Here is a 10,741-nt window from a genome sequence, read left to right as displayed (position 1 = left end):
AAGAAGCGCCGATCAGCTGGAAAGCGGTGCTGATCCTGGCGCTTGAGCCCTGACAGCCCCAAAGAAGCACTTATCACCTGGAAAGCAGCATTGATCCCTGCTCACCGCTTGCAGCAGGAGGTTGTGCAGCATTTCGGACCATTTGCAGCAGGCCACATTATGCTTTGGGCCATTGCGGCCGCTCACGGCAGGAGGTTGCATAGCATTTTGGGCCGTTTTCAGGAGGCCTCATGGTGGTTTGGGCCATTGCCACCAGCCTCCTGCAAATGGCCCGAAGCACCGCATGGCAGCAACAGCCCAAAGCACCATGCGGCCTTCTGCCGTGAGGAGCAGCAACAACCTGAAGCTCTTTGTAGCTTCCTGCCATGAGGAGAAAAAACGGCCCAAAGCGCTGCACGGCATCCTGCCACGAGGAGCGGCAACATCCCGAAGCGCTGCACGGCATCCTGCCGCAAGGAGCAATGGCCCGAAGCATTGCACAGCGTCCTGCCACAAGGAGCGGCAATGGCTTGAAGCACTGCACAGCATCCTGCTGCAAAGAGCAGCAATGGTCTGAAGCACTGCATGGCATCCTGCCGTGAGGAGTGGCAATGGCCAGAAGCACTGTGTAACTTCCTGAAGCAACCAGCAGCAGTGGGGCCATGAGCCATGCGGTGCGACAAGTTTCAGGGCGTGAGAGGCCTTCCTGTGGTGGTCCTACCAGTAAGGTAAGCAGGTGCGGGGCACATGGGCAGCTCCACCGCCCCCCAACCCTGCCCTAGTTTGATTTTTAGGCATGTGCCATGCCCCAAAACTAGGGCTTATTTTCAGGGTAGGGCTTATATTAGGCCCACCTCCAAAAATCAAGCTAGGGCTTATTTTTCGGATAGGGCTTATTTTCAGGGAAACTCGGTACGTAGCACTTCATAGTGCTTTACAGCACTCTAAGCGGTTTACGGAGTCAGCATATTGCCCCCAACAATCTGGGTCCTCACTTTACTGACCTCAGAAGGATGGAAGGTTGAGTCAACCTTGAGCTGGTCAGGATCAAACTCCTGGCAATGAGCAAAGTTAGCCTGCATTACTGCATTCTAAACACTTCACCACCACCACCAGCTTTAAATTAAGCCTGTTTACCTTCAAAGAAAACTTTCTAAAAGGCATAGACCAGGGCTTTTCAACCAGTGGTACGGGTACCACCTGTGGTACATTGGCACCTGGCAGGTGGTACGCGACCACCCTATAAAAGTGGTAGTGGGGGAGGGGAATGAGCTGAACTGGTGGCAGCACCACACAAGCCTGAGTGAGAGATGGCTGGAGTTGCATGACTGTCAGGGCTCAGTGAAAGTGCCAGGATCAGTGCTTCTTCGGGGCTGTCAGGGCTCAGTGGAAGCGCCAGGATCAGCGCCAGGCTCCAGCTGGAACTCGGCACTGATCCAGGCACGTCTGCTGAGCCTAGAAGAAGTGCCAATGAACTGGAATGTTGCAGCATCCCCAGGGTCTTCTGATTTACATTCAGATGCTTTGCACCTGATTCATATTTATGACAGTCACAGTGTCCCAGGGTCATGCAAAGTGACCAAAACCTGCTGCAACCACCCAGCAGAGGGGGGAATAAAAACCAAACACCCCCACACCCCTGCTGCCAATTCTCAACAGAAATGCTCACAACAATGAAAACCTCGGACAGGAGGAAGAGCAGGCGTCTTGCTCGGCTGTGGCTTGGGGGGAACTTTTTTCAGTGCCATTGTAACTTTGAACAGTTACTAAGCGAACTGTTGTAAATTGAGGACTACCTGTACTTCATCACTTTTTTTCCTTTTCCTTAGAACCCTGTTCTAAGAGATCCATCTTTCTTTTCCTTGAATAGCACGGGAGCGTTTGGAGAAGATGGATAGATTATATTCAGAAAAAATATGGGACTAAAAAGTTCCATTTAGCTTATGAGTAAATTTTAGATTGTTATAATTTAAATTTTTCTTTTTTCTTTTTTATTATTAGTTATAATAATATATATATTATACGGTATTATTATTGTATTAGTATAAGTTTGATACTTTTAGATTGTAATTATGTTATAGGCGGGTTAAAGTGTATTATGTATTTGGTTATTTATATAGTTGGTTAATGTTAGTTAGATTAGGATTATTATATATTTGTAACCCTGTAATCAGCTTTGGGAAGTGGGGAAGGGGGAGGGGGGTTTAGGGGTGGGTTGGGGATGGGATAATATTGTAACTTTTATAAAACTTTTCAATAAAAAAAAAGAATAGCACGGGAGCAGCCACATGTGATTTGGTTGGCTGAATGAAACCCCAAGCTAAGTTTTTATCAATGTACTCTCTGGGTGTCATAGAGCAGGGCTTTTCAACCTTTTCAACCATTGTACCACTTTTAGGATATGGCAACATCTGAGGACCACCAGTCGCCTAGCAAGGTGTCAAAAACTTGATCAAAAAAAAAGGAAAAAAGGGGAAAAAAGAAAAAAAGAAAAAAACCACCGCTCCTCTGCTGGGTGGTTGCAGTAGGTTTTGGTCACTTCACATGACCCTGGGACACTGTGACCGTCATAAATATGAATCAGGTGCCAAGCATCTGAATGTAAATCACAAGACCCTGGGGATGCTGCAACATTCCAGCTGATTGGCACTTCTTCTGTGCTCAGCAGAAGCACTGGGATCAGCGCTGAGCTCCAGCTGGAGCCTGGTGCTGATCCTGGCGCTTTCACTGAGCCGACAGCCTTGCAACTCCAGCCATCTCTCACTCAGGCTTGTGCGGTGCTGCCACAGGTTCAGCTCATTCCCCTCCCCCACTACCACTTTTCTAGGATGGTCGCGTGCCACTTGCCCAGTGCCAATGTACCACCGGTGGTACCCATACCACTGGTTGAAAAGCCCTGTCATAGAGTACATCTTTGGTTTTGGGAGCTTGGCGCTGGGCAGAATTTCAATAGCAAAGTCCGTAGCCTGGTGTGGGGGGAGGATGTCACATTCCTTCTCACTAAATGCTCCGCCAAATCATGGTGTTCTGTGGGGACCAGTTGAATCCCCAGGAGCTTTTCGGCTACAGTCTTTAGTGTTTCGCGGGGCTCCCCTTGAATTTTGCTGATGGCCAGTGTCTTTGTTTTATTGTCTGTGGCAGGTGGGAGGGTCCTGTCCCCAGTCTTAATTTTCGCATTCCCTCTTCACACCAGATGTTAGGATGCCATTTATCAAGCCATGCTAGCCCCAAAATTACTGCTTCACTCATCTTCAGAACCACCACAAAACGGATGATTTCCCAATGCCGACCCACTTCTAAACGCACAGGTTCAGTTAGGTGCATGGCAGGGTTACCTCCGATGAGGGACCTGTCAGCTTGCTCAAATCTCATGGGTAGGGACAGTAGTTGAGATCGGATGCCCAGTTTGAGTACGGTGGGTAAGTTAATTAAGCACCAAGTGCACCCTGAGGCTATAGGACCGTGGTGGCGAACCTATGGCACATGTGCCACAGGTGGCACACAGAGCCCTCTCTGTGGGCACGTGCGCCATCACCCCAGTCCTAGGCCTTCAGCTGGGTTTTATAAAACCTTTTCACTTTAGGCCTCCACCACCATGTGCAAAAAAAAAAGGTTCAATCAATCAATTTCAACTTCTCGCAGGAAAAAAAAAAGATCTCTCAAAGTTGGAATTGATTGATTGAACTTTTTAGTCCCACCCAGTCTACTGTTACCACTGCAGCCATGCCCAACCAGTGGGCCACACCCACCCAATGGGCCACGGCCACCTGGCACCTGATACATAAGTGGGTTTTGGGTTGCAGTTTGGGTACTCGGTCTCTAAAAGGTTTGCCATCACTGCTATAGGAGGTTCAGATTCATGCTGGCCCCTGTTTTGGGCACTACTAGCCTGGCGAGAATGGCAAAAGAGGGAATGGGCTCACTCACCATGGGGTCCTCCTTGCCTTCCTCATCACTTTCGTAAAGTGCCAACATCTGCTGTGGCTTGGATCGGGGTTTGGCCTCAAGCTTGGTGGGAGAAGAGGCCTTGACACTCGGGTCCTGATGTGCCGAGTTTGTTTTTTCCCTTCCCCCTATGGGACCTTTTTGTGGCTTTGCAGCGGTGACTGGCATGCTCCTGAATTGAGGGTTAGGAGCTGGGCACTCCACAGCATGGTGACCCATCTGAACCCACCGGTAGCACTTGATTGGAGCCATGGCTGGTGCTTGGGAGACGGTGACTGCAGTGGTTTGGGAACATCGGCCATAAAGGCATTTCTCCTGGACGCATGGTGGTTTGGGTTCGGTGGTGCTTGATTTTCAGGGCAGTCCAACTCGATGTCCTGCACCACTGCCATGCGGTACCACTCAGGCAATAGGTTAGGAAAACCTCGAATGATGCAGGCTTGAAGCAAGTCGCGATCTAGCCCCTGCTTGAAGTGGTTGATCAGTGACCATTCTGGCCACTGCTCCAGGCAGCTAGCAACTCTCCTGAATTCATGAATGTACTCCTTAGCAAGGCAACCTCTTTGCTTCAAGTGGTGCATCTCCTTCTTGGCCAGCAGGGCTTGGGATTCATCTTCAAAATGACCCCTCAGTTGCTTCATAAATAGATTAATATCGCGGAATTCAGGAGCCCCTTTATTATGGAGGTTGGTCACACAGTCGGCCTCTTCTCCCTCTAAATTCACCACCACAGCATTCACCATCATAGCCCCATCCAGGTAGGCATAAGTGTAGAGATCTAAATGAGCCCACACCTGGTTTAGGAAGGTTAGCTTCATGGGGTCCCCATCAAAGGTGGGCTTGATGGGAGGCGGCTCGAACCTTGGCAGAGCTGCCTGCATCTGCTGCTAGGCTTGGGCAGCTTGCTGGTCCTGGGGACATGGCTGAACCACTCTCCAAAGATCTCTTGGCTGGAACTCTGGCAAGGTGGGGGAACAGATGTATAGTTCTTGGCATTCACCCCCATGGCACCCACTTCCTGGGCAACAGGAATCATATCCTTTACCTTCAGCCTGCCGAACGTCTCCTTCAGCTGTTCGAACAAGGGGCTGTAGACTGCATACTGAAACCTCCACTCTCCAGAATCGTCCCATCCCATTGACCCCTTTCCTTTCTTGTTATCTGCAGATGAAGAACCCTGGGATGGTAGCAATAATAACTCCTCTCCAGCGGTTACAGGAGTGCTCCTGCGCTGAGGGACAGCCTCGGCTTGATAGAGGTCCTCCAGCATTGTAGCTCCTTCCTGCAGTACCAGTACCAGTCTCCCAGGTTGGATTTTTTTTTAGTTGCGTAGCAGCAGCCCTGCCTGAGCTTCTTGATATCCTCTCGGGGCTGGTGATTGAGTTCCCCAAACTTGTGGTTTTGGGTTACTTCAATCTACCATCCCTGGGAGGATCATCTGAGTTAGCTCGGGAGTTCATGGCTTCCATGATGGCCATGGACCTGACGCAAGTAATTTATGGACCGACTCATGTGGGAGGCCACACCCTTGATTTGGTTTTTCTATCTGGACAGTGGTTAGATGATCTTGGTGGGAGCTCCCCAATTGTCATGCCCCTGTCATGGACCGATCATCATCTCCTACGGCTGGTCTTCCGTTTTGCCACTCCCCACCGTGGGTGTGTGGAACCAACTAGATGGTTCTGCCCCAGGCGCTTAATGGACCCTGAGAAGTTCCAGGCAGCGCTGGGGTCCCCACCTGCCTCCTTTGCTCACAGCTCGGCGGATGCCTTAGTGGAAGCCTGGGAAAGGGCAGCCACGGAGGCACTTGACCGAGTTGTACCCTTGCGGCCCCTGACCCAGTGCAGATCCCAGCGGGCTCCATGGTTTTCTGCGGAGCTCCGGGAGATGAAGCATCGGAGACGGGGCCTAGAGAGCTGTTGGAGATCCAGCCAATCTGAATCCGACCGATTGCGACTAAGAACCTGTATTAGGTCTTATCTCGCAGCGATAAGGGTGGCGAGGTCTAATCACTTCGCTACCCTTATCACGTCCGCAGATAATCGCCCGGCCGCCCTGTTCAGGGTGACTCGCTCCCTCCTTAATCAGGAGGTGAGAGAGGAACCCTTGCAGGGTCGTGCCGAGGAGTTTAGTCAACATCTGTCGGACAAAATCGCTCGGATTCGGACCGGTTTGGACTCCGACTGGGCAGAGTCTGACGATCAGGACACGGGTGGTCTTGTCGATGTTATCTGGGAGGAGTTCGATCCTGTGACTCCAGAGGAAGTGGACAGGATCATGGGGAGGCTGAGCTCCACCACATGTTTATTGGACCCGTGCCCTTCCTGGCTGGTTTATGCGGCTCGGGAGGGGACACGAGGCTGGTTCCAGGCGGTTATATCCGCATCTTTGAGTGAGGGTAGTTTCCCCGCCATCTTGAAGGAGGCGGTGGTGAGACCTCTCCTCAAGAAGCCTGCCTTGGACCCAGCTGTGTTAAATAACTTTCGTCCGGTCTCCAACTTTCGCTTTCTTGCAAAGGTTGTTGAGAGTGTGGTGGCGCATCAGCTCCCTCTGGTTCTGGATGAAGCGGATTATGTAGACCCGTACCAATCGGGTTTCAGACCGGGGTACAGCACGGAGACGGCATTGGTCGCTCTGGTGAATATCTGGAGGGCTCGGGACAGGGGATATTCCTCTGTCCTAGTCCTATTAGACCTCTCAGCGGCTTTCAATACCATCGACCATGGTATCCTGCTGCGGCGTCTCAGGGGACTGGGAGTGGGAGGCACAGTTCTTCAGTGGTTCTCCTCCTATCTCCTGGGACGTTCGCAGTCGGTGTTGGCAGGGGGGCAGAGGTCGACCTTGAGGCCTCTAGCTTGTGGAGTTCCTCAGGGGTCGGTCCTCTCGCCTCTCGCTGGGTGAGATCATCCGTGGTTTTGGAGTTGGGTATCATCAGTATGCTGATGATACCCAGCTTTTTATTTTGACCCCAAACCACCCCAGTGATGCCCTCGATGTGATGTACCGTTGCCTGGAGGCGGTTCGGGTCTGGATGGGGAGGAACAGGCTTCGACTCAACCCTGACAAGACTGAGTGGCTGTGCGTACCGGCATCTCGGGATATTCAGAATATTCCATCTCTTTCTATGGGGGGTGAGTTAATACCCCCCGTAGATAGGGCTCGCAACTTGGGAGTCCTCCTAGATTCACAGCTTTCTTTGGAAGACCATATAGTAACGGTGACTAGGGGGGCCTTCACCCAGGTTCGCCTGGTGCGCCAGTTGCGGCCCTATCTAGACCGGGATGCCCTGCATACAGTCACTCATGCGCTCGTGACCTCTCGTTTAGACTACTGCAACGCTCTCTACATGGGGCTGCCCTTGAGTACCACTCGGAGGCTCCAACTGGTGCAGAATGCAGCCGCGAGAGTTGTGTTGGGAGTCTCCCGATACTCCCATGTTACACCTCTGCTCCGTGAGCTGCATTGGCTCCCAGTTGTCTTCTGGGTGAGATTCAAGGTACTGGTAATGGTCTTTAAAGCCCTATATGGCATGGGTCCGGAGTACCTTAGGGATCACCTGCTGCCGGCATCAACCTCCCTCCGCCCTGTGCGCTCCCACAGAGAGGGCCTCCTCAGGGTGCCACCGGTTAGAGAATGTCGTCTGGTAGCCCCCAGGTGGAGGTCCTTCTCTGTGGGCGCGCCGGATTTATGGAATCGTTTGCCGGTTGAGCTCTGGTTGGCGGCCGACCTTCGCTCCTTCTGACGCGATCTGAAGACCTACTTGTTCGAACAAGCCGGCCTGGCCTGATGGGTGATGGGTTTGGGTTTTATTATTGTTTTAATGTATTTTAACTTACTGTTGTAAGCTTTTGGGCACCCTGTTTAATCTCTTTTAATTTTTGTATTCTTGTACTTTTATATGTTTGCCCTGTTCACTGCCCTGAGTCCTTCGGGAGAAGGGCGGTATACAAATAAAATTATTATTATTATTATTATTATTGGATTAACCTAACTTTCGGCCAAGCCCCTGCCAGTGACGCCTCCTCGGTGGCTGGAGTGCCAGTTTATGCTTCGACAGCCAGAGTTCCGTTGCGGCTAGCAGTGGTTTCACTCTTCTCCTCCATTTCAAATCTTTGTCAAGTCTTTACTGCTCTCCCAAAAGTGAGTGGGTAGGCGGTCAGGACCCAGCACCCCGAGAAAATGAAGTTTTAGGAGACTTGGTTTAATGTCATGGTTCCGACAGACAGAGACAAATAAAGCAGAACTCCAAGGTTTGCAATATCTTCAAAGATTATGTTTATTAGTTACAAAATATCGGCATGGTCAAGAGTGAAATGAAGTCTGGACTTCCAGTTTGCCATCGCGGTGCCGCAGATGCAGGAAGACAAGCTCCGTCTTTTGCATACAAATTCATCCCGCTGGGGGACCCTGGAAAGGGTCGAAAATCACCCTGTAGGGCCAATGAGCAAGAAGGGGACCCTCACTTGATCATGAGAGCGTGGTGGCCCATCCATTTGATCTGGGGAAGCCCTCCAAACCAGCAGGGGAAAGACTGGACATAGCAATATGGCCTGTCACTACTAATCTGCTGACAGCCGAAGTCAAAATCACCATCATGCACCTTTAAAGCAACACGGATGAAACTGGGTGAGATCTGATCTTCTCTTTAAGACTTTAAGTATTTTTTTCCTGTAAAAGCTGCCCAAAGTATTTTTCCCCCTGTGAGGAGAGAGGGAAGGGAATTTCTACCCCACCCTCTAAGAAAAGCGGCGACTAACTACCCAGGGGAAACAGAGCAACTATAAGAACAATTTTAATCTAATTGGATGTATATGCTTTTGAAACTTGGGGACTAAAAGTGTTCCTTTTCTTACTGGAGATGTTTGTTTTTATCTTAAAAAGAAATAAGACTTGAAAAACTATCATAAAAATTTTGGACTTAAAAAGCCTTTAAACCTGTGGTGAAGTATGGTATTACAATTTGTTATTGCCTAAAAGAGACTTGGCTTGAAGCCCAGACTCCAGAAAAAAAATTTCCTTGACCTTGACAGTTACCACCTGTGAAAAACGCAGCTGCAAAGAAGGAACTTCTGGGTGGCATATCTGGCCTGTTTGAACTATGAATGTAAAATTCTACTGACTTTTAGAGCTATACTTGGGGAATTGCTTTCCTTTTTCTTTACACGAGAAGCATGTTATTATATGAGATGATGGAATACCATGGACTATAAACTCTTACTTGACAAACAGTTTCTACTATAAAGACAACCTATAACACGTGAAATAGATGTCCCATATCCAGCTATAAAAACAAAAAACTATTTTTAATGTTTGATTCTAAAATCTTCAACTTAACTTACTATCAAGACAATATGGATGAAGATCAGGAAAAAATCCTTTCCATGTTGAAATCAATACATGAAACCATTCTTTCAGCTTGTGACAAAATAAGATGCAACATAAAGGAGCAAGATGCCATCTTAAATATACAAGCCCAGATCTTGACTACAACCAAAGAACTAACAATGCAGAAAATAACAGGAGAAGTGGAACAACTAAACACTAAGACAGAGGACCCAATTGACCAACAGACCCAGCCAATGGAAAAATCAGAAAAGAGGGGTGACAACACTAAAAATGGAAAAGACTTTTTACAAAAATCAGAACAAATTTGAGGAAAAGGAAGAACAGACTGAATGGAAGATAAACCTATCAGGACAATTGTGGGAAATTGGAGTAATAGGGAGGCGATCTAATAAATTGTTGTTAGCTGCGAAGTCGTGTCCGACCCATCGCGACCCTATGGACAACGTTCCTCCAGGCCTTCCTGTCCTCTACCATCTTCTGGAGTCCATTTAAGCTCACGCCTACTGCTTCTGTGACTCCATCCAGCCACCTCCTTCTCTGTCGTCCCCTTCTTCTATTGCCCTCAATCTTTCCCAGCATTATGCTTTTCTCCAGAGAGTCCTTCCTTCTCATTAGGTGGCCAAAGTATTTGAGTTTTAGCTTCAGGATCTGGCCTTCTAAAGAGCAGTCAGGGTTGATCTCCTCTAGGACTGACCGGTTTGATCGCCTTGCAGTCCAAGGGACTCGCAGGAGTCTTCTCCAGTACCATAGTTCAAAGGCCTCAATTCTTTGGCGCTCAGCCTTTTTTATGGTCCAACTTTCACTGCCATACATTGCAACTGGGAAGACCATAGCCTTGACTATACGCACTTTTGTTGACAGGGTGATGTCTCTGCTTTTTAGTGTGCTGTCTAGATCTGCCATGGCTTTCCTCCCCAGGAGCAAGTGTCTTTTAATTTCTTGGCTACAGTCCCCATCTGCAGTAATCTTGGAGCCCAGGAAAATAAAATCTGTCACTACCTCCATTTCTTCCCCATCTATTTGCCAGGAATTGAGAGGGCCGGATGCCATGATCTTGGTGTCAGGCCCGGCAGGCCCGACATTCAGTGGGGCCCCGAGACCACTCACCGGCGAACCGGCAGACGCCCGCATCCGGCCTCGCATCCAGCCGCAGAAACCCGCGCCCGGCTTTCCGTTCCTCCACTCGCACCCAGCTACCGGTTTCTGGGCCTCGGCCGCGGGCCAGCTGGCCAGCGACCCGGCCGACGGACTCCCGGCCACCAGACACTGCGCCTTGGGAGACGCTCCCTGGTGAGTTGGGGAGGGAGCACCTGGCCGCCGCCAGGCCGTTCCAGAAACCTCCGGGGCCTTCCGGCGGGCCGGGGAAGAGCGCGCCTGCGCATTGCCTCTGTGGAGGCCCCCGCCCGAGGACGGCTCGCTCTGAGGCCTTGCTTGCCCTTCCCTGGGAACTGCAACCGGGCCTGGTGGGCGC

Source organism: Vipera ursinii, assembly GCF_947247035.1.
Source record: "Vipera ursinii genome assembly, chromosome: W".
Taxonomy (NCBI): domain Eukaryota; kingdom Metazoa; phylum Chordata; class Lepidosauria; order Squamata; family Viperidae; genus Vipera; species Vipera ursinii.
Note: the sequence above shows the minus strand (reverse complement) of the source record.